We start from the raw sequence: 24,571 nt of genomic DNA, 5'->3' as shown, positions 1-24,571 counted from the left end.
GGAATTTTATCACATCAATCCTCCACAATTTCTCCATATTTCCATGTGAAGAAATTGAGCTTAAGTCTTATCGAGTCTCTGTGATGGGGCCTTGTGTAAATAATTAAGGCCCATTGGCACCCAGTGTTGCGTATTTGCAACATTGAAACAAAATCCAAATTAAAACAAATGTGTATTTAAACTTTATTTTCTAGTTATTAAAGTTTTTAATGACTCAGTGTCTTTAAAATAAAAGGAAAAACACTACACGTTGAATACTTTGTTGGAAAATCAGTCCAAAAGAGAAAGATGGGGGATCAGTGGGAGGCAGCCATGTTGTTTGAACTTACATTATTAACATTTTCCCGCCTAAAATGCCACCATGATACAGTTTAGAGTCTGGAGTGTTGGAATACTGGTATGCATGAATAGGTACTACTAGACATTGCAGTTTCAGGACTATGAGCCTAAGCACTCATATCTGCCATCTACCGTTTATTGAATATTTATATACTGCTCATAAATGCTAAACAGGGGCCTTCAAGTGTTGCCAAACAACTTTCCATTGTACATCAGCAACAAACGGGTGGAAATGGAGGAGGGAGCTCATGTTTTAAGAAGCAGAAAGAAGCTCTCCATTTGCAGTGTGGTGTAAGGTGTGGGTTGGCCTCACCCTGGCAGGATGTTGGTGCCCACGGAGCTCACTGCAGAGCTCAAGTGTGTCTCAATTTTGGCTGTCTAAACAACTTGGAGGCAGAAGGACACTTCCTCACATGCCCACAGTCTACTGTTATGGCAGCAGTTGCATTTAGGGAGGCAAATCTTCCACTGGCACTACAGCAAACTAACCACAGTGCCCTCCAGTCTTGCAGAATTTGAGTGCTTGTCCACCTGCTTCTGGAGAGAGGCAGTTAAACTTGGCTAGCATGGCTGTTACACAATAGCCAAGCTTCTTTTTGGGGAAAGCATAAATATCCTGTAGGAATAAAACACATTTTGACCAATTTCTGCAAAGACTGGTGTTGGTGGTGAAGGAACAATGGTATGCACACTGGACAGGAATGTGTTTGCGAGGGTGCCTACACTCTTCCAGGGTGATCAATGTGGCTCGGGGGGTCCCATGCATCATTGTCAGTGGCAGGCTGCTGTCTGTCGGTGGCGGGGTGGGGAAAAGTCAAACGGCTTCTCTAATGGCCGGGGCCATTAACGGTCAGGCAAACAAGCATGATCCCCACCATTAAACCTGCCTGATGCCCATTAATGAGTTTTTCTTTTATCAATAGATAATTGATGTTTGCCCTGCATCGCCGTTCTGACAGAACAGGTGAATAAAGGGAGGCTGGTGGAGAGGGTGAAGGCAGAGAGATGGAGAGGCAGGCTGAATAAGTCAGATGTACTTCCAGTTAATGCAGGTGGTAGACAACATGCTCTGGCATTGTTACCTGCTAGTCCTCTTGAATCTGTCATTATATCCTGGTATCGCTCGCCTTTCAAGCAGAGATCAAACTACGTTCGCTCCACGTGTCACACGGGAATTGCGGAGAAAGAGCGCCAACAGCAGAAACTGATATGAGATATTAGCTGCTGGTTTTCCCTGTGGTCCTCCTTAGGAAGAGAGGAGGTGTTGACTCATGGTACATTGGGACATATCCAACAGACACAAACGCAACTGGTACAGTCGCTGCCAAATGCATCCTTTGCTGCTGATTTAAAGACAACTTTTATGTCATTTTGCTTTAATAACAAAGCAAACCAAACAAGTCTTTGGCTAAATTTGAAATTTTAAGATAGCTGGAGAATTTGGGGAGCTTTTATGGACAATTCCTCCATGACTTCAATATTTTACTGTCCTCTCTGTCCCGCCTCCATCATGAAAGAATGACCGTACAAACTTCTGTGCCAATCTTGTAGATGTTGAGATATTTCATTGGACAGGTGAAAGCTTTGACCTTACACATGGACCCCCTAGTCTAAAACTAGTCTCTCCAGGTACCCAGATTAGAGCACGTATGACACTTGTATTGGCCTCTCTCCACTGGCTGCCTGTTAAGTTCAGAATTGATTTTAAGGTTCTCCTGTTTGCTTACAAAGCCCTTAATGGTCTGGCCCTGTCCTACGTGGCCAACCTTCTAATCCCCTATTCTACCCCCAGGTCCCTCAGGTCAGCTGACCTGGCGCACCTGGCTGTCCCATGCTCCAGACTTAAGCTCAGGGGTGATCGTGTCTTTGCTGTGTCTGCCCCCAAACTGTGGAACAGCATCCCCCTCCCAATCAGATCCACCCCCTCCACTGACTCCTTTCAGTCCAGGCTCAAAACCTACTTTAATTCATTAGCGTTTGAGCATTTGATGTGGTTCTCTTCTTTTCTTCTTTTTCACTATGTAACTTTAGTGAGCTGGTCGGCTCACCAAAGTGTGAAGCTTTACAACATCAGCAAGCTTGGCTGTTTGACACTGCTTTTTGTTTTGTTTTCTCAGGTTGCAAACAGCTAATAACGATACTGTCCTGACGTAAGCTGTAGTCATCTGTCTCAATGGGAGACAATCAGACAGCAGAGTAAGCATCCCTACCAATGTTATTTTACAAAAGACGTAGGCTGTAACCTTATCAGTGTCATCCCTGCTTCACATTTAAACACTTAACCAACTATGTATACAGGCTGAAAGAGTTTCTTTCTATCATTCTGTTTTGGTATTCTCTGTTATGTTAGTGTAAAATCCTGTGATATTACTCCATCCTGTCATCTGACGTGGTCCTTTGACATTGTATTCGCCGGTTCCAAATACTTCGGTTTGACAACAAATGCATGTGTACAGCTGTCCATGAGACAGGGACACTGATAAGGTTACAACCTACATCGCAATCTTTCATAAGTAACATTAGCGGGGATGTACATTCTGCTGTCGGAGTGTTGGTTTTTGTTTGTGAGCTGTGAGACAGATCACTACAGCTTGTGTCAGGACAGTATGAACAAGGTGCAATCCAATCTGAAACTCGAGGAGTGCCAAATTGCAGAAATATGAATTCTTACTTAATGCTGCTCAATATAAACCATATAAATATAAACTCCATCTAGCTTTGCATGCATTGCACATTGTCTTATTGCCCTCGCCAAATCTTTAATGCATACAATATTGATGAGTCTACATGGTCTGTATTCTGATTCAGGCTATATAGGACTTGTTCTTTAATAAGCAAACTCAATAGTCAGGATTAGTTGTCTAGTTCGACACCTAGAATAAAACTTTCACTCAATGCTCATTGGTCTCTGCAGTCATTGGGGCCCATCATCTGTCTGTCTTACCTCAGAAAGGAGAGAAAAAATAAATAATTCAAGCTATGATTATTCAAGTCCACGGCAAAGTCTAAACTGCTGCCAGCATTGAGGGGAAGTAATACGGAAAGAGTTATACATAGGGAGAGGAGTCTGATAGAGACGGGCTTTGAAAGACTTATGAAGCCTTCACAGAAAGAGTCAGAGCAAAGATGTAGTGAGCGAAAAAGCAGAGGTCAATAGCGAGTCGATCAGAGCTGTTGTCCTCTGCGGATGACCTACAGTAGACTACCAAACTAAAGCAATAAATTATGGAGAGATCTCCTGCTGGGAGGGGGGTTCAGGACTGCGCCAGGCATTTTAAGTGGCGGATTGTCAAAACAAATCCATCCCTTTGCTGGTGACATACAATCTGAAACAACTGAGTGACTTTGCATCCCTTTTATCATCTGGAAGCCGTTCGCTAAGAGAGTGGGAGAACTATCCATTAAAGTCAATGAGCTAGTGAATTTAACCATTACGCTCCAAGATTACAGCTTGAAATGTATTTTCAGCATTGATCAGACGCAGTTGTAGCCCATTAAAAAGTACACATGAGCAAGGTCATGCTGAATGGTACAAAAAAGGAAATTGACTCTGGTCTGCGGGCCTTTGTGATGCTCACTGACCTTTGTGATCTCACTTCTCCCCCAAAGTCACAACATGTGCAACAATTAGACACCATAGGGGGTTGACAAGAACCAACCCAATGAAAGGGTCAGCGGCATTGAGTGATGCAACACCTCTGGCGATGTAATGACCAGCTGCATTCAACATCAGTCTCTCTCTGTGTGCTTGAATGGATCAATAGTGTTATGAGGAAGCTTGATCCTTCAACACACTGTGCCTTGCTAAGGCCTCCCATTGGAGTCCATTACCTGACCTTAGTCCTGGGATCTTTCATTATATCAACACTATTATGACTATTGTTTGATGGGATAATATAATTGTTTGATAGGTACCAAGGATGCAATTCTTCGGGACCTGATGGGGCAGATATACGCATGTAAGTGTTCTAGTCTGCCGTTTAAATGCCAAAGAAAGAAGAATGCCGAACGGCATGAAGCACAGCTACAACAAAAACGTGTAAGATGGTGGCGATTTCCATAGCAGCTCCACCTCGTCTCGTGCTGAGCGTTTTTAATAACGGAGTGTATGTTTTAGTCCATAGGATTAACTGTGTTCTTGTTTTTTACTGTGGTATTGAATTGCGTATCGACAATCAAGAAATTTAACTGGCATTGGTATCAATCACTAAATTTTTGGTATCGAGACATGCCTAGCACGAAGTGTATTTTTCAATAAAACCTAGTGTATCTGGGAAGTCAAAAAAGAAAAACCGCAGGAGTCAGCAAACCTAATCATGCTGATCCTGTAGTTAAATGAATTTATAGATCCTTTGTAACCCAGACGACAGAGCAGCACGGCCTTCTCACAGCTCAAGAGGTAGCTGAGCAAGAGCAAGACTCTGCATTGGGCCTTAACAGCCTGGTTATTAAAATCAATAACAGCAATAACTACAATCCATCTCATTTTTAAGAGAGGGCCGACATGGCGTGCTGGTCGATGAATATTGAGCTACATTTGTAATATTACTAATATCATATAATTCCCCTTAACTGGGCGGTGTGAGGGAGCAGGTGGGAAAACACAAATTGAACTGGGCTGAAAGTTATTGAACGGCTGTTAAAAACAAATGTCACACAGCTCTGTGAAAGTTATTACTTTGGAACGGTTTTCATTTTTTGTCCACACAACCTAGCTATACTACCGATTTGAAAGGAAACAGAAGCGAGGGAAAACCTCAGAATTAACTGCAGCTCTGGACACGTTGGAATGGACACTGTAATTTGATTTTTAAGCATTTTTTACTTAGTTCCCAGGGGTACATTGTGTTGCGGGTTGAGACACCCAGCTTCTCGAGGCCCCTGGGTATTGGAAAGCAATGAGAGGTAAGAGTCCAAATCTTCAAATCGCTGCCTGAAGCAGTGAAAGCTTGGTGGGAACAGTCAAGCCACATTGAGCACACTTAGGGGTGGTCAAAATGATTGGAAAGGGCATTAAGCCACATTACCTCTCAAGATGACAGCGTTGCTTTCCCGCAGATCCATTTACACATATACCTTGGAGTACATAACCAATAAAGCCTGGCCATTATTTTGCAATCACTGAGCAGTACAGCAGCAACAAAGAGGAAATAACAATGACATGTTTTTACTACCAGTTTTGAGCACTGCCTCCGTTTAAGTGCAGATATTTTCCTGTAACAAGGAGAATTCAAGTTAAAAGGATAGTTTGGATCTTTTGAAGTGAGATATATGAGGTCTTTATCCATAATCAGTGTATTACAGACAGTAGATGTAAGTCAGCATGCCCCCAGTTTGGAGGAGCAGGCTGGAGTACCGCCATGAAAGCCAAGCAATGTACTGCTGTGGACGGGGGCATCAACAAAATATTTTAGCCACCTAAGGAGTACCTATATCAGTTCAAGTGTACCCATTCTCTTCCAAGCCAGACTCTATTGAGAAAAACTGTAATTTAACACGGCTGAACACAGAAGCTGCTGAACTGCTGCTGAATTCAGGTAGGGGTTTTTGTGTTATTGTGTGACTTTGGCATTTAGTAGGGTTCGTTCAGATTCACAAAAGTCACACAATAACACAAACAAACAAACTGATTGAGGCAGCAGTAGACCAGCAGCAATCGTGTTCAGCACGGTAAAATTACTGTTTTTGTCAATGGAGTCTGGCGGCTTTGACGAGAGCATAGTTGCAGAACTGAAGCCACTGGAAAGGGCTGTCAACGGCAAGGTTAAGTGGTGAAAATATTTTTACTATAGCATATACTTAAACTGCTATTGATTTTTTAAGTGCCTGAAATACATTTAGTCTCTGTCCCCATCAACAGCAGTTGATGGTGCTACTCCAGCCTGTTTCTCCGAACTGGTGGCGCACTGACCGCCATCTACTGTATGAAGTACACTGACTATTGATAAGTACCTCATACAACCCCACTTTAAAAGATACAAACTATCCCTTTAAATGTGAAAAGGGGCCACTATCTTACCAGCAAATGTTTTATTTTCATATTACCATAAATGTGGTTTCAAAATAAAAGTAAAAACACACTTACAAAGATAAACAGTCATAATTGGAAGCCTTAAGAGTCTGATTTCATGTCTTATGTTGTCTACTGTAATTTGTCACACTCAGGCTTTAAACTTACCTTTTAGCATGCCTATTTTTTCCATGCTGTTGGAGATGTTTTCAAAGTACAAACCAATGGTTGCCATGTATTATAATGTAAGGTATCCAAACAAAATTATACAAAAATGGTGTATGTAGTGAAGAGGTCATAGTGGGGCAACTAAAGTGTTTCCTTTTGAATGTGGTTGCCAATAGGGAGAGGAAATCATATTGGTGGGGAATGAAAACTACCCACAACTGCCTCTTCTGTCAGGATTTATTAGCATGATGTAGTTTATGAGGTGGACAGCTTAACAACACTCCTCCAAAATGATCCCCGCTAACTATTCGCATGTAAATGGCGTTTACGACTGCAGAGGTGGTCGCACGTGTGAAAATGGAAGGCAGGAGTCTGCACCTTTCTGCTATATCAAACCTCGCTACAGTGATATCCACCAGACGAGCAGCTGTTTCTGCACTCACGCTCCACTTGCCACAGCTTTATGAATCAATTTAAGATTTCATAATGGAATTTTAAATATTCATGATTCCGCGGCTGCAATGACCAAACTACAGTGGGGCGCAATAGATAGCCCCGTGTAGGAAAACAGCAGGATTACAAGATTTCTTACTTGACATTTCAGTGCAGTAAAATCTGATGAGGGCATTAAAGGGCCGTTAAAGCCTTTTCCCACCAAAATAAGCAGGTTTTTTAACACAGGAAATGCTAACAAAAAAGGGCAGTAGACTGCTTTCCTATTGCCAGCAGATGAATATGATTTTCTGTTTTGTTTTTGTTTTTTTTGTTTGGGTTTTTTCTCATGTGTCATGTTCAACATCACAAATGCCCTAGAGAACAGGTTAGTAAACAGTGGATAGCAGTATGGAGGCCCGAAAAATGTTACAGTGGTTACTTCTTTATTATATCTGTTACAACTGACGGAGACAGACAAAATCTGAGACTGATAATCACAAAGAGTCCCAGAAGTTACCGACAATTTTGTCTGAAAAGTGGCAAAAATTAGCGTGTCCACCTTTTTGTCCTGTTTCCATCACTGCCGATCTGAACTAGAGCCGCTAAATACAAAGAACTACTGCAGAGACATCCTGGGAATGAATGCTGATTGTAACTTTTCCCAATAAAGAAAAAAGCCAGATGATAGTAGTTTTTTGTCTGGTGGGAAAGGGGCTCAAGAGAAGAGTTGGACAAAACCCAGCTGGAGTCTTGTCAAAGACAAGAGAATGAAGAGTGAGGACATCACAACATCAGAAACTGGACCACCCTCAAACAATTTTGATTATTTTTTCTTTGGTTTAAAAGGAAAATGTTCCCTGGGGAGGAATTGAGAGGAACACTCCAAATTAGACACAGACAGAAATTGATGATGTGGCTTGGTTCATTATTCACTACTGGCTTACAGCATCTACTTGAATTTCCACTTACTACCAGAGAGATGTAATTTCAAACACTGCCTCCACAAAGAAATTATTTTTAAGTGTGTAAATATATTGAAAGAAAACCACTGTATTGCAGAAGAGGGAGGGAAAAAACTTCCATGGCACTGTGAAAAATATTTCTACACCTCCTGACTTTGTGGCCATGTTATTTGGACTTCAATGACCCGGGGGAGGGAGAGGATGGCGGGTGAAAGCGAGAAGGGCGCAGGACAATCATGGCCAGGCCATCATCATTTGTCTCCACCTCCTTTTCTATCCTCTTTCACCAGTTGACACGGCAAATGGCACAGCCAGCCTGTGTCACTCAAAAAGCCATTTCTGTCCTCCCAGACCCTGCCTGTGCTGACAGAGTGAGAGAATGAGCGAGAGGGAAAAAAGGGGGAGGAAAAGAGCCGACAGAGGCATTTTTCAACATGGCTTTTTGTCAATTTCTGTGTGCTTGTCAAAACGAGAGGCAGCGCCCGGTTGCTAGGCTGGTTGGAGAGTTGTTAGGCAGGGGTTCAAGTTTGAGTGTGGGAAAAGTGGTGGAGACGAGCCACTGAAGAGGTACTCCATCCATGTTGCTATAAACTAGTAGTATCGTAAAGAGTCGAGATTGCAGGCTCGAGGCTGCTAGGAGTCCTATGGACAGGAAGATATTCAGACTCCATCTAACTCCATTTACTCTACTTCAACATGTAATTTTCAAAGAGCAGGTATAAAAGAACAGACCCAGGAGTTGAGAAGAATATGCCTCCTGGTTCTAAGAGGAAAATTATGTTGTCACATCTGTGGCGACTAGTACACTAAGAGAGCATATTACAGCCAGCCAAAATGAATCTTCCATGCCAACAGGTAGTCAGAGATCCTATAATAGAAAATGATGATCTGACCAGTCAGCGGCACACAAGGTAAAAAAAAAAAACCTTGAGACAAATCGTCCTATAATCATCCTTCATTTTGGAAATCCAATTCAACCTCTCTGCAAGTTCAATAACATAAATGGCGACTGACGATCACCAAATGATGAAGTGGATTGAGACGGGTGGTGGTGTGTGGTTATGTGTGTGAGAGAAAGAAATGCGAGTGGGGGACTGATTCAATCAAGTCATGCCTATTTTGGAGCCATGCAGTTAAGACTGCTACTGGACTGCAAATGACAATTCATTGGTAAATATGATTTGCCCTCTATTTTCTCCTCAACTGCAATACATTTTGACCAGCCTGACAATACAATAGTACCTGCCCAAGGTATTTAGCCTCACCAATATGGTGCTTTCTTCCATTTTTCCCCCAGTTGTGATTTGTGACATTAGGCTATATAAATACAACTGACTTCACTTGACCTTGCGCCTGTGTGCTTGGTTAGCACGCCCCTTTTTAGGATCATGCTACATGACTAGGCCCGTAACGATACATCAATTTGAATCGATATATCGATCCAATCAAACAATCCAGTTTTATCTACGCAAAGTGAAAACACCAATACTAAGATACGCCTTAATTTTAAAATTGCCAAGTTACTGCTGTGTCGTTGTCAAACAGCTCCAGGCAGATAATGGCAAGCAGCCAAGAAAAAGATGATGAAGATATCAAATCCCCTCTTGGGAATAAATCAGCAGAGTAGAAATGTTTGGAATTTCAGAGAAAAGACAAAGCACATGCCATATGCAAACAATGCCGTTTCAAGAGAAAAATGCTGAGTGAGAATACATGACGAACCTGGCCTGGCATCTCACTCCACTACCTTGTTGCGCTCGCTACATCAACATTAGCAGCTCTGTTTCAACAATGTTAGGCTAAAAAAGAAAATGCAGGCAGGCTGAAAATCAACTGTGCTGTTCTGTCGGGGGCTGCAGTGATTGAACACCAACAGTGAGTTGGAAAAGTATAAATAATACATGTAATATGTTAAGCTATGAGTAGGGGAAAAGTCCACTAGCTGCTACGCTAACTTGTGCAACTTAAAAGTTCTTAAACTAATAACAGTGACAAGCAAAAAACAATTGTTTGGTCTATAAACTTTGGCATTTACTATTTAGCCGAATATTATACTTTGTTAAATGTTCTTGTGGTTAAGTCATCTTTTAAGTGTGTTCCATCCATCCATCCATCTTCATCCTCTTATTTGGGGCCGGGTCATGGTGGCAGCATGCCAAGCAAAGCATCCCAGAAGCCTCCCCCCAGCAATGTTTTCCAGCTCCTTCTGGGGGACCCCAAGGCGTTCCCAGGCCAGATGAGATATGTAGTCCCCCTAGTATGTTCTGGGTCTGCCCAGGGCCTCCTACCAGTGGGAAGTGTCCGGAATACCTCTAACAGGAGGCGCCCAGGAGGCATCCTGATCAGATGCCAGAACCACCTCAACTGACCCCTTTGGACGTGAAGGAGCAGCGGCTCTACTCTGAGCTCCCTCCAGAAGTCCGAGCTCCTCACCCTATCTCTAAGGCTGAGCCCAGCCACCTTACAGAGGAACTCATTTCAGCCGCTTGTCTCCGCAACCTCATTCTTTCGGTCACTGCCCAGAGCTCATGACCATAGGTGAGGGTTGGGACGTAGACATAGTGAAGTCAATTTAAACCTGACTACATTTAGCTGGTTACAATTATTATCATCTGAGAATCTAAGAAAATTGAAGAAAAAAAATGGACGGCAGCTTCTTTGGAAGCCGACTGTGTTAAATGGGCATATGATATTGTCTCATATCGACTGCAGGCTCCTAAATTGAACTGATAGAGAATTTCATAACGTTGTCCAAACTTTTCTCGAATCACGATGACACTAGTTATTTACACCCCAATACATCCACTCCTGACCACACCACACAGAAGATTTCCTGTGTTGCGTTAGACTTGTTAAAAATAACTATGTCCATGGAAAGGCAAGTTTTCTGCCATCCTTCAGTGTTAATATTTGAAGTGAGCCTCCAGCCCACAACAAAGTTTCAAATGTGACACCTTCAGTTTGTTATCACTTTTCTCTGTCACTTTGTTCTAATCATCCCTTTCCTGTGTTTTTCTCCTGCCATTTGGGGAAAAGGAAAGAAAAAAAAAATCAGTGTCAAAAACAAGACTGGGCCTCCAAACACCTCCATAATGAGGAGACAGGGGAGAGAAATGGGGCTAACATTTGTGGAATGAAATTGAGTGCAAGAGAGAGAGAGAGAAGTGAAAGTAGAAAAGTGAGGGATGGGAGGAGGAAGACAGAAAACTTAGAAGAGGCCACAAGTGACGAAAGAGAGTGTTGAAGACACAAGTTGTTGTTTTTTTCCTTCCCCATTCCTCCTCCTCCTCCTCCTTCTGCCCCACAAGACTACGGAAACGCAGATGCTGTTAATCAGCGCTACCTCAGAGAGGACATGCTCTGACTAGAGAATCAGCACAGAGAGAGATGGAGGATGCAGGACAAGGAATGAAAGAAGCAAAAAAAGTGAAGTTTAATTTAGCTATTCATTCATCACATTGAGGGGCTGTGCTGTATGACCTAAAATCCACATCCAGGTATCATTTCAATTCCACACAGTAAAAATTTTTTATTACTGTTCTTAAATTTTCCCTCAATCGACAAGTTTAAATACATTACTTGAATAAAAACAACAAACGTGAACATGATTCACCGCACTTCAAGTACAGTTACATATATTACAACAAAGTCATTCCCTCCACAGCCAGGCTCTCATGGCATGAGGCGAGCGATGAGTCAGTCATGAATCAGTCAACAATGTCAGTATTGCGTTTTCTTCCTTTTAAAGCATTTTCAGGGCTAGGGCTTGTGTCAGAGCTGCAGCACAATCTTCACCGTTCCTTTTACGTAGATAACCGTGCAGGATTGTAAAGCATGTGCGCAAAAGATCAGGGCTCAGTCACAGCTCAGTACATTATATAGCAATCCACAACAAGACGGTTGAGTCATTCATAAGTGCACATGAACAAAAGGGTGTCAAACACATCCTTAAGCCAAGTGATGTCACTAGACACTTTCCGTTCAGTTTCATCAGTTTGACAGAAGTCTCCATCATCTTTAGTTGTTCAGAATGTAGGTAAAACTTTTCTATGGCTACTGCAGTCATCATCTTTGGCAAGTACAGTCACTATGGTAACCGCAGACTGTGTAAAAGAAGTGGAGATTATCCATTGGCTTGTATACTACCATTTTGAAGCCTCATGTTTGGCATTTTGGCTGTCACCATCTTGGGTTTTTTTTTTTTGGAGCCAGAAGTGGCCATATTGGGACGAGAGAATGAACCTATGGAGGAGTGCAAGGGACAGGTCTGACTGAGACCCCGAGGACTCTACTAGGGCTGGGTATTGGCCTTAGGACTGAAAATAACCCAGTACAAAGTAGTAGCTGAACTTATTCAATCACACAAAACATTCAACTGATAAATTTTGTACCCAGATCTAGAAAAAATTGTATGGTTTTGCTTGAAGTAAGTCACTGCAAGTATTCTTCAATTAAGTGCAATGTATAATTGGCCCAGTACAGCAGCAGCTACAACCCAAACAGTCTGTGGTGGAGAAGTCAAGAACTCTATGGCTAAAGGAAGCAGTGGTCTATTGAGCAGAGTTACTAATCACAGGTTTCACGATAGAGGCAAAGAAGGAAGAAGAATCAGTATCAGTCATAAATCACCAAGCCGACTATCCACCATCTGGCTTGCCATGGTGAATTGAACCGTATCTTTGGTCTGATCTATGAGGAGACCAGCAGTGTGTTGCCGGCCTTCCTGGAGAATGTGATGCGTGATGCCATCACCGAACGACACTGACACTTTCAGCGTGCCAGGATACCACCAAAACTTTCAAAAGTATGGCTGTACTACAGGCCTATGGCATCTGTTGGCATTTTATGCAACCATATGCTTCCATTCACATGATGGGCATCGAATGAAGTAGGAAAAAAGGTATCAAATGAAGTACTCTTAAGGTATCTGTATCGGCTTGAAGTTGCTGATATTGGTACTGGTTTGTTTTAAACAATAACCCGCCCTAGACACCATGCATGCCCTACTTGCTGATCAGAAAGTAGCCGTGCCCTAAGGCATACCATGCTTTATTGACTATTTTACTCTAAATGGGGCCATAATTTACTAAATAAACATAATGCTGTATTGAAGAAGACTTAAAAGTAGTGATTGAGACCATAAACTCATTAAAGAAAATGTTTACTGAGGTACTAAAGTGAGAAGTAGGGGCATTTTCTCATAGACTGACAAACAATTTTGTTTGGCAACCTGGGAGTTGCACCCTGCCAGCCATTAGAAGTATGCATGTTTAAGGCACTTCCACATTGGCTTCACCTTTTGGACCAAGACACTACATCCTCTTCTTTAATACAGTCTATGATGAATAGCATGTGTGTCTATCACAGCATCTAAGCAACAACCAAGTGTCCTTTTGAGTATTATCATACAAGCTAATGTACAGGACACTGCAATGACAAAGCTACTACAGATATGTATGTGTAAAAAACCTCAGCACACTGATACTCTGTCAGATATAAATCTGTTCAACAGACACAGTCACAGCAGAATACAAACAGCATGTGATTGTTTACTTGATACATTTGGCTTAGAATGCACCATTTCCTGCAGGAGTGCTTTTAACACCACCAGGTGTGCGATATGACAATTGTGCTTCTCAACAGGATGGATAACACTCACTACAAAACAGGCAGCAGCACACACACTCCCCTCAAATTTAATTTCAACAATGTGGCCACAGGCAAAGGCAGACACCCCACTACTACCATGAAGTGACGAGGTACAACAACAGTGAGGCCAGCTCAACACTCACACTACCCAGACTTGCTGCCTGAATACCCAATGAGGGACCCTTTAAGAAGTAAAAACCCTATGCCCATAGGCTGACGTCTCATGGTATTTCCACTGAATGAGTAAGTGGAGAGCTCAATTGTTTCCTGAAAAGAAAATCCGAACCAATGTGTCTCAGTGGTTTCATCAATTTTCAGTCGTTTATTGCTGTGCACAGCTGAGCTACTAACAAATGGATGGCAGAACGGTGATAGGCAACAAGAAAAAAACAAATGGCAGCCCTTGAAGGAGAGTGTCTAGACGGTTAAGTCAGCAAAGCCATGTCCTGACAAAACATGCATATTAAAATGCATACGCAGGCACTCATAGCTTTGCTAGCAATTTGTTTAGCTAGAAAAAAAATATCTGAAAGAACTTTGTGCACATCTGAGTCACACTTTAGGGGCAATGGAAAATGGAGCAAAACATCCTGTATATATCAGAGCAGAACAGTATGGAAACATTACATGTGTCCACTAATGGACAGTGAACACATGGGCAGTGGGGGCAAAACAGAAATAATGTCTTTCATAATAGCGGTTCAGTTGCTCAGAGATCACAGGAGGCGCAGCTATACAGCCCAGTTGCCAGAAGAAAATGTTGGCATTGTACATGTCTGCAAACAATGAATGTTACATTTGTACATTTCTTTTACATTATATTGGTATTTTTAAGGTAACGTGGTTCTAATTACATGTACATGAGCTGACTTGGTCAGTGGGAGGTGGAGAAACCTAGGCGAGACAGCTCCAGAAAGGGGCCGACTGGGACTAAAAAAACAGCCCTGGACTTTGACTTGGCCCAGCCCACAACAACCGGTGCGCATACGGTATGAGCTTCCTTCTTCTTCAATTTGATTGGCGGCCAGCCGGCTCATAGATATCTATGGGCCGACTGGCATCCAATTTAAAGGCTGCCACCTAGCGGACTGGACATGGAACAGTAGATTATCAGGGAGAAAAAGGAAAACTGTGATGACCGCGTGGCGGCCGCACCGGCCATTCTGTGATTCTCCAGAACCTCCAGATGGCCAGTCCGCCCCTGGCTCCAGACCACTGTTTGGGACCAACAAGACATAGCGGGCATTTTCAGCCATGATTGTGCCAGCAAAACCAGGTACCATAAGCAAAACATGATCTTTTCCAGACCATAACCAGCCGTTTTTTGTGCCTAAACATAACCAAATGTTAACCACAGCATAGTAGAAATGTAAAGTTTCAACATATCCACTACATAATAATGTACAAATGCTACATATCTGTAGTTTGCAGAAACGCACAATACCAAGATTTATTCTGGCGACTGGTTTGCCATACATTACAACAAGGGTGTCAAACATACAGCCAGAACCGGCCCGTCTAAGGGTCCAATCAGGCCCTCTAGAAGACTTTGCACATCTAATGTTGATGTAAATTGAAGGCCATTAAAAGCTGAGAGTTTCAGGAGAGATTTAAATAACAAAGAACACTTACTGTAGTCATATTTAAAGATATTGACCATTGTGCAATATATTGTCAACCAGCAGCTTTAGCACAAAAGACTCTGTTCCAGACTTCTATCTTAAAACACTTTTGGTGGAACCCTGCTGCTGAGGCACTGACAAAACTTCACATTGTAAATGGTTTATAAGGCAGCAGATGACTTAACCTGCTTCTTCAATAACTTGCACTTTTGTGGGAAATTATGAAAAGGTTATGATGTAGAGATTTTACTGGTTCGTCCCACTTGAGATCAAATTGGGCTGTTTGTGGCCCACGAGCTGAAACGAGTTTGACACCCCTGCCTTACAACCAGTAGGGAGAGATGTCACAGAGGTACTTGCTGCATATACAAAGCACCATTTGAAATAATCATTTCAGTACTGCCCCTTAATTTGGTTCCCTTACCGTTTGTTATTGCGCAGTCATTTGTAATGAAATACGGCAAAATGAGCCACTGAAATACTGCGATTGGCTTCGAGTCAGAATGATAATTTTCAGCAGGATATCATGCACTGAGTAACAGGAAAATGAAAGTGAAATCAATGCCTGCTTTGGGAAATAAACACTGTCCATCCAACTACAATACGAGTGACCTCGACTGATGCCATCAGTAAGAGATCAGACAGAGAACTGAGAGAGAGCACCAGTAGGAGGATTAGTAGGCAGCGTGCCGCGTGGTTCTATAAAACATCTACAAGCTAACGATGACAGAATAACAAGAGAGATAACGTAGATAAATGATATGGAAAGCACTTACTGTAGCTACTAGATGTAAAGATGACAGCTTCTAATGTGTTAAGGAAATGTAATGGAAATTCTCTTTGTATGTTTAAAAACTTAAAGAGCCCTGTGGATGAAGAAGAGCTTCACGCTTCATTTAGCCTATTCCCTTGGTATCATGTAGAAAGTAAACATTTTACTGCATTATGAAACCACAGACTTGTATCGGAGTATGAACATATGTGACAGTGTGTGCAGCTCTTTTCCACAGATACAGAGGTGAGAGCAGAAGTAATGTGACATTGGGGATAGTGCATGAGAGTTACGAATCTTCTGCTAATAGAGTTATTCTCTCCCACAAATACCAAAAAGTGGCATTTAAATACAGGCGCTTAAAATCCTACCATCTCGGCAACTCAAGTGTAAATGGGATTTTATCACAAAATTACATTTTTCCTGTGAACAGCACAACACACACACACACACGTCTGAACACTACTGGGAACACTGAGTATCAAAACTGCAGCCGATTGGCTTTTTTTTTTTTTAGCGTTCGGCTCAGCAAAAGTGAGCGAAAAAGTGCTAGCTCCCAAACAAATCACGCCTGTTCCATGCTGTGCGGATGTGCCAGTAACCATTACACAGTCGTCATCAGATTCGAATACAAAGTATGTAAGCTTACCGCACATGCATCAACACACAGGCGTACTCATGTCAGCCGGATGTCTACCCTCTACCAGTCACTAATTTCCTTTCCTACTGCTGCTCAGGGCTGGCCAACCATACCGGTTTAAATCCCTAAAGCTATGTAGAAGTGCTCACATGCAAAAAGGGATTAAAGGCAAAATAAGACTGTGTGTGCATGTGTGTCTCAGATATGCCTGCATTAGCAAGATTTCACACAACAGCTAGATGTAGAATAAAAGCACTTTCATGTCGCAGGCTCAGGGCATTTATTTTTCATTTTAGATCGCTTCTGCTTCTTAATATTCAATTCTTGTAGAGTTAAACACACATACATGTGACAAAGAGAATACCAATTATCGTCAGTTTTTTTTAAAACTCAAGTTTATGATGTGTACAGCACTGATGCCACGCCTCCCTTCACCATTCCCCCTCATGTGCAGTCACCCACGCAAACACATGTTGCCATGCGTAGTGGTACTTTGGAGAACTCAATCGACATCCAGCCCTCAGCTCTCCTTAGTGACTGTAAGCGGACTGTGTGGGAGGACTGGCTCTGACAGAATGGACTGCTGTGTTATTGACTTCAATTTAGAAAGTGCTGCCTGCTGCTTTTTCCCCCCCTTTCTTTCATAGCCAGGACCCTGCTGGCCCCCAGCCGCAGCCTACGATATCCCTGATTGCACTGCTACGGAAAACACATTTAAGCAAGGTCACGGGGCCTAGAGTTGGGGGGGGGCTGTACTTTTCCTTTGACCCATATTCCATTTCCATCCTACTTTTCTCATTCCTTCAAGCCAAACGTATACTTTTTCTCTCACAACCTTCAGCCCTCCCTCTCGCCTACATTGTCTCCTACCTGCTTGGGTGGACAGCCGCTGAAGTGTTGTATTGTTGGAGGCTGCAGGTACATCGGCACCAAACATTTGACGCTGTGCTGGCTGCGCTCATAGATTAGACACACTTAGCTTGGCTTCTCAAATCCCCCAGTATGGGAAATGATGGAGGCAGAGAGACAGCGGATATTACACAGGAAAAATAACTGGCTGGGAGGTGAATAGTTGTATTAGAGAATAGACACAAAATGCATCTCCTGCACACACACACACAGACAAATGCCCACCCCTTCTCTGCAGCATATACAAGTAAAATGTTCACACATTCACAACAATGATCTTTCACAGCTCCTAAAGTATACTTGATGAGTGTGTGTTTCTCAATATTATGCTCACATTGGAGAGCAGATAGTTCATTTGAACACAGATAAGGTAGACGGGCAACTATCAGTAATGAAATCCAAATTGGAAGCATATTAGAAAAACCCTCTGCTCACTCCCTACCTCCCGTCTGCTTTCTAACATTGGAAAGTCATTGGAAAGCGGTCCGCAATACTGTGTGGTGTCCTTACAGAGATATCTGGCACGAGGCAAAATACGCAGCAAGATAGACGGATAGGCTTACAAACACACAAACATGGGAAGTTGAAACACAAAGATTATTGGCGCGCGCGCAGAGAATCCCGATCTGCTGGACGGCGCTGCCGTAATCTGGGCGTGGACAGGTGGATTTGAAAAGATGAAAAGCTGTTTCGTTCAACCCCCCCCCCCCCATCCCTCGGTCTGTGCAGTAACAGGCCTCGGTATGGCTAATCCTCCCCTACATGAAGCTTGATGGAGATTCTGGGATTAACAGCTTCACAGAAATAACGCTGTAAAGAAGGTAATTGTCGCTGTGATTTTATGGAGGAGGATATTTGAAGGTCAGGGCATCATAGTGGGAGAGGGAAGAAAGTGGCCACTTTGAGTATAACAAAAGATCTGGGAGGTGGTGAAGTCACTTCACTACCCCTGGAGATGGCATTGGAGCTTATGATTGCCTGCAACAGCGATACTCAACTTACAGTTGGCCTGCGACAGGGTGCCTGGTGGCCTGCTGATTCACACTGGGGATTTTTTCAGGTTTTGAATGTAAAGAAGGTAAAAAAAAGTGCATAAAAAGCATCAAAACAGAGCTTGTTTATTAAAGAAGTGGCAGAGGAGGATCCCCTACAGAGGTCCATGCTAGTCCTAGAAACATCCCTATGCATACCTGACCTGTGTAGGGCCCCAGACCAGATCCACAAGTTCAGATTTCATGTTAATATCTGGGGAGATATGTAGTTTTACAAGCAAACTAAGAGCTTTTTGTAGTGTTTGATCCAATTAACTCTAGCAGCAGACTGCTCACACTTCATACACCGTATAAAGGCAACGCAAAAAGCTGGACAATCATACCAGTATCAAGGCAAAACAAGACAAAGCATTTGTTAGTATACACAATAGATCAGTGTTTCCAGTCCCATTTTATTTGTTGAAAACAATTTAGAGAGCAGAGAGAAGTAGAAGTAATCCAAAAGCCCAACATGGAACAAATGTCACAAGTAATGTTGCAGAGTAACAGCTCACTAGTTAGGAATTTTGTTTTGCCAAGGACACATAAAAGTAAAAAGCGGAAGAGGGAGGGGGAGGACCTGAAGGAAGACGACACCTTTGCTCCCGAGGAGCTAAAAGTCGGGAAGATTTAGCTGCTCTCTCAGTGGTGAATTACTATGTTTTTACCTTCACATTGCTCAGAGAAAGAGACATCCATTTCCTACGGCCTGGCAGTTGGCAAGGCAACGTTGTGATGAACGCACATACAGGGATGCTCCATGAATCCTAATGAGACCAGCTGACCAATGACGTGGCCGGGGCAAGACACGGGGAGCATTAGCATATGGTGAGAAAAATATAAGGCTCACACATTCGCCACAGTGACATACAGTGTTTTTAATTAAGAAATCCCACTTAAAAGTAGCAATAATTGGAGAAAGCAGGGTTCACAGTGCTATAAATTTAACAGGCCAAAGAAAAAACACTCCTTCTTCCAAATATGCATGAAGCATCTCCTCCTATCGAGCTATCTTGGCTCATGCTGATTGGGTTAACAGTGCTAACCTACTTGTATCTTTCTTCTGCTTCCAGCTAACACAGCGCTAGGGCTAATCCCTGCTCTGGCAGGCAGTATGAACACAGCTCAACATAATGAAGCCCATTAGTCTGGAGACAAAGGCTGCTAGCGGAGCTCAAACACTGAATAACACAGGATGAAAGAAAAAAAAAAAAGGAGGAGAGAAAACGCTCATCTTTTACTGTGTGCCTTCAGTTGCCATGACCTGATATTGCCCCTCATTTGAGAGCACACACTCTGTCACACGCACAAAAAAAACATATGCCGAATGAGCAAACACAATTAACTTGAGACTGGCCTGCAAACAGTAAAGCAGAGGAACACTGTAAGAAGTAGCAATTTACAGAAGGGGAAGTGAGGGCACAAAGACAGAGGGGAGGAGGGAAGGGAAAGAAAGGGAAGGAAGAAGGATGCAGCACAGCAAGAAAGAGCAGAAAGAGAAAGATGGAAAGATAAATGAGAGGGAGAAAGAAACAGGGCAAGAACAAAGGCAGCGGAGGAAGAGTAACAAAAATGCAAAAAGAAGAAGCAGGAGTAAGAAAGAAAGGGGGCAAGGGGCAAGTTGACAAAAGGGAGCGTTTAAGAAAAGATTGAAAAGGACAACTAGACATAAGAAACATATGGAAAGGTATAAGGGGAAGTCAAAGGATCAATGAAAGCAATTCATTACCAAAACATATGGATTAAAACAAAACAGCTCATTAATATTAAACAGTGTTTATTGTTTAAGTGTTTGAGCAATCTCAGAACCAATCGGCTATTGTCTGATGACGACGAAGCCTCTGGGGGCAACAGCCGATATCAGGAGTTCCGGATTAGCAAGTGGACTTCCTCTCCAGTGCGCCAATCATTTAAGCTACATGATTTCATTAGCTGGAGGCAAAACAGGACTCGCCACCACAGGGCTGTCATGACTCAAACCTTAAATTTGAACACATACCAGCCACCACTGCCCGTCAACAAAAACAAAGACAACTATGTTTAAATGTGATAACACGAAAGGACTGGAGGGGGGCGATTATCAAAAATGCTCACATGTGCAGCGCACACTTCATATGAGGTTAGAGAGGTAGTATTTACTGTTGTAGGGATGAATAACGTTATGTGTATCAAGGGTTATCATGTCCACCTGATCAGAAATCGAGGAGGTACTTAGAGGTATATTGGATTTCTCTGTAAAGCTAAGTTTTTAGCCATTAGCTAATGTTAGCTTCGATAGCAAAACAAACTGGAGGAAACTGTTCAAGTGTCGTCCTCCGTTGTAAGATTGGCTTAGTAATCAAACACAAAGCTTCCAACACAGAGCGTTGTATTGCTATATGAATTAACGAATGCTTGAGTTAATCACACATTCACTCTGCTCGGTACTCTGCTGCTCCGTCTCCCCAGACTGAGTGCCGAGAGTGCGCTCTGACACTCAGAGAATGTGGTGCTCTGAATAACCAAACCGTAAATTCCGACAGTGCTCTGAATTTCCGAACGGTCCACTTGGAATGAGTATTTCGAACGCAGCACTCGTATCTTCTTCCTCCATTGTCTAAAACAAGCCACCAGCTAATGTCCGTGGATAATTGTTTTGCCTTCAGCTAAGCCCCGCCCACCAAAAAACACCAAACTGTTTACTAACAGTAAAAGGGTCTATAAACTGATTATGCAGATATGAATGCAGATACATGTTTAAAAGCTAAACGCTAATTTAAAGCGAAATCATCAGACGAATGGCGATGGGTTCCAAGACTGCCGGTCAATGCTACTGCTACAAATGTAAATCACCACCGTTCTGCCTAGAGATTCTGCATTTATAGGCTGATACCTGTTCAGAGGAATTACTATTGATGTTTCTAAATACAAGTGCCACTAAAATCAATTAAATGAAAATGTCATAGGACATACAATGTAGGGAACACTGAAAATGTTGTAAATATTTGTATGCTGTATTGAGAGGAGGCCAAGCAAGGTCAGTGAAAGCTGACTAGCAAGACTGAACAGGTTATCGGGATGAAACACAACAACTCATCCAACCTGGGCGTATGAAAGCCACTAATATACCCTATTGCCCATTATAATCTCTTGATAAGCTGGCATATGATTGGTGTGCGTGTCTGCGTGTGTTTGTGCCAATGTGTGATGAGAAAAATGATAAACCGAAAAAAAATCCCTACCAAGCAGTTTAAAGCCTTTACTGGGACACCGATAGCAGCGCGTCTGTGTCCGTGTGTGTGTGTGTGCATGTCACACATAATCTCTTGCAGAATTAATTCCTGGAAATTGAAATGAAAATGGGAAAGGAAAGTGTCCGGTAGCAGGTCCTTTACCTCAAGGTCAGCATTGTAGAGTTTGGGGTGTCTGTGTGTGTATACATATAAGTATGGTGTCCAGGAAAAATTGGTTTAAGATAACATTGTGCCAGGGTGGGTACTGGTATGCAATTGGCCACTGGGACATTACTAGGTGCTTTGAAGACACGCTCAATCACAAAGACACACACACACAAACGCACACACATATGCATACAATTTGTAATAGCTCTCAAAGCACAAGACAAGCCCAAAAATAGTGTGCCTCTTGTCTCCTTGAAAACAGCTCTCTCTGTCTCACACACAAACAGAAAACCATATGTGGATTGCCCAAGGGCCCATACTGTAAATCCTTCATCCTGGCAATGGCAGAGGCAATGACATTATCATTAGATCTATCATTCGCCTGTGCGCTCCTAAACTCCGATTGTCATTGCTGCTATACAGTACTGCAGGCCATTCACCCGAATGGAACCACTGACACGCACACACATGCAAACAGACACAGGCTGCTGACCTACATGTGACTGGCCGCAGCCCAGATTCGCCGGCACTCACCCCAGGGGATGGGTTCTGCGATGTTTGTATATACCCCTCGAACATGCTGCCTGACTGACGGACACCAAAGTAGGTCTCGCAGTAGCCCCAAACTGCACCCACTGCCCTCCTGGCCTGGTGCAGGGGGTGGCTCCATAGAGCCTTGGGTGAAGCAGGGAGGACTGGGTCGCACAGCAGGGACACAGAGGGGCTGGCATAACAGCGTGAAGGTCCCACATATGTGACAGCTCGTCAGGCCATCACTGGTCATCGAGTCCTAGAGGAACGGCCTGACAACACTCTTCCTGTCAAGATAATATATAGATCATGGACTGTATAAAATAATGGACGTTGCCACTGAAACATCAGCAACTTTTTTTAGTTATGGACTCCCAATTGACGCCTTGAGTTCGGCACCTTGGAGGCGCCTTTTTGTAATTGTTTTTCGTGAGAATTAAGCTTTTGCTCACTGTTTTTGCGTTGAGTTTCTGCGCTCTAAGCACACTGCGTTTTTGCCAGAGTGCTCTGAACTCCTCAAGTTGAAAAAGCTCCTGTGGAGGAGAAACTGGTGGTAGAGGCTGCTGGATACCCAGAGCTATACGGCCAGACAATAGACAGCAGGTTGTCAGACTGCCCCCGAGTCCTCCTAAAATATGCCTGGAAACAGCCATCATGGAGGCGAAGCTCCTGGACCAACTGGTGGTACTCCCCATGATCCACCCTCTTTTTTAGGGTCTCATGTACCCACACAGATCTTCTTGTTGGGGGTCTAAGGGAATTGACTTGCTTTTGGAGCAAGCCTCAAGTGGCCATTCAAGGTACTGCAGGTTGCTGCTTGGTATTTACTGACATAACCTAAACCTTGAAAAATACTCCAAAATTAAACAATTTAGCCAGTTTTACAAATTCATCATCACACTGAACCTCCAAATCAGATCTGACTTGGAATCCGGGTATTTTAAAAAAAAAAACAAAAAAAAACACACTATACTGGCAAAGGCTTTTCTGGCTTACCTCTTCGCCAATGTCAGGAGCACCATGCGACTTGCACACATACCCACACACACTCACTCACACACATGCTAGACCTTGAGAAAACCTTGCCGTGATCACAGAGTTTGGCTGACCATCAAGCAGTGCTGGCCATTCCGGCCAGGATCAAACTATAAAGCAAGGGGTTGACCACTTTTGGTCAGTGGAGCATTACAGAGTTTGGCAGGCCATGACCCACGGTCCATCAGTAGTGAGAAAGCAGAGCGTCCGCTGACAGAGAAAAATAGAGTGAGAATAGAAAAGACAGGGAAAGAGAGAAATAGACAGGGTGAGGGCCAAGAGGAGGGAGCTGTCCTGGCAGCGTTGCTCATGTTCTGGGTCACTGGATGATTTTGGTTAGATAGTAGTCTGGGATGCACAGTGCTGGGTGGGTAAAGCACAACCTGAACGCATTCTGGGTCACTTGCTCATCAAACGGTGGCACACCACACCTACAGAGCAGCGCGCCATCTGACACACAAACAGAACTAGCAGTGCCAGTGTCCGCACTGTACTTTGCCATCAATAATCACACAGAGGACCACAAGCCTCCATTTGCAGCTGGCGTAACTGGACAACAGATCAATGAACTGTTGTTTGGAGCCGCACATTTGCCGCATGGCCTATATTTGTATAATAACCTCCTTTTGCATGCCTTTCTGAATACAAGCCTGCATTATCTCATGGTTTAACCTGCTCGGCAAATGCAGTGAGGATGCAACAGTGCAGCAGACCTCTGATCTGATATCACCCTCCACATGGTCACTGCTAGGGAATCCCTGTGGAAAGGAAAGGAAATAGCCTTTCTGTCTCAAGAAAGGAAAATCCCCCCCTATACTCCTGTGGCTGCTACCTCACTGTTACATGTGCTTCATTGAAGCCCATTCGTATTCAACCGCAGTGAAGTCAAGGAGAAAGTCTGTGTGTGTATGTGTGTGTGTATAATATAGGAGTTGGCTCTATACTCCTGTGCCGGTGGGAATAACGTACTGCGCTACAGGCAGTGTGACCTTTTCTAGTTGGCATGCTTTCTCTCCTCCCTCTCTTTCTCTCTCTCTTTCACACGCTTACTCCCCAGCTCAGACGCAAATACACACACACATACATAC

General features: G+C 43.2%; 1 protein-coding gene across 1 annotated transcript in view; it reads right to left on the bottom strand.

The window, feature by feature from the left end:
- The window catches only part of snd1 (staphylococcal nuclease and tudor domain containing 1), a 269,267-nt gene that overhangs the window by 111,815 nt on the left and 132,881 nt on the right, over window positions 1-24,571 (bottom strand). The window lies entirely within an intron of this gene.

Source organism: Epinephelus moara, chromosome 23 (genome assembly GCF_006386435.1).
Source record: "Epinephelus moara isolate mb chromosome 23, YSFRI_EMoa_1.0, whole genome shotgun sequence".
Taxonomy (NCBI): Eukaryota; Metazoa; Chordata; class Actinopteri; order Perciformes; family Serranidae; genus Epinephelus; species Epinephelus moara.
This window is presented reverse-complemented; position numbering and strand designations above follow the sequence as displayed.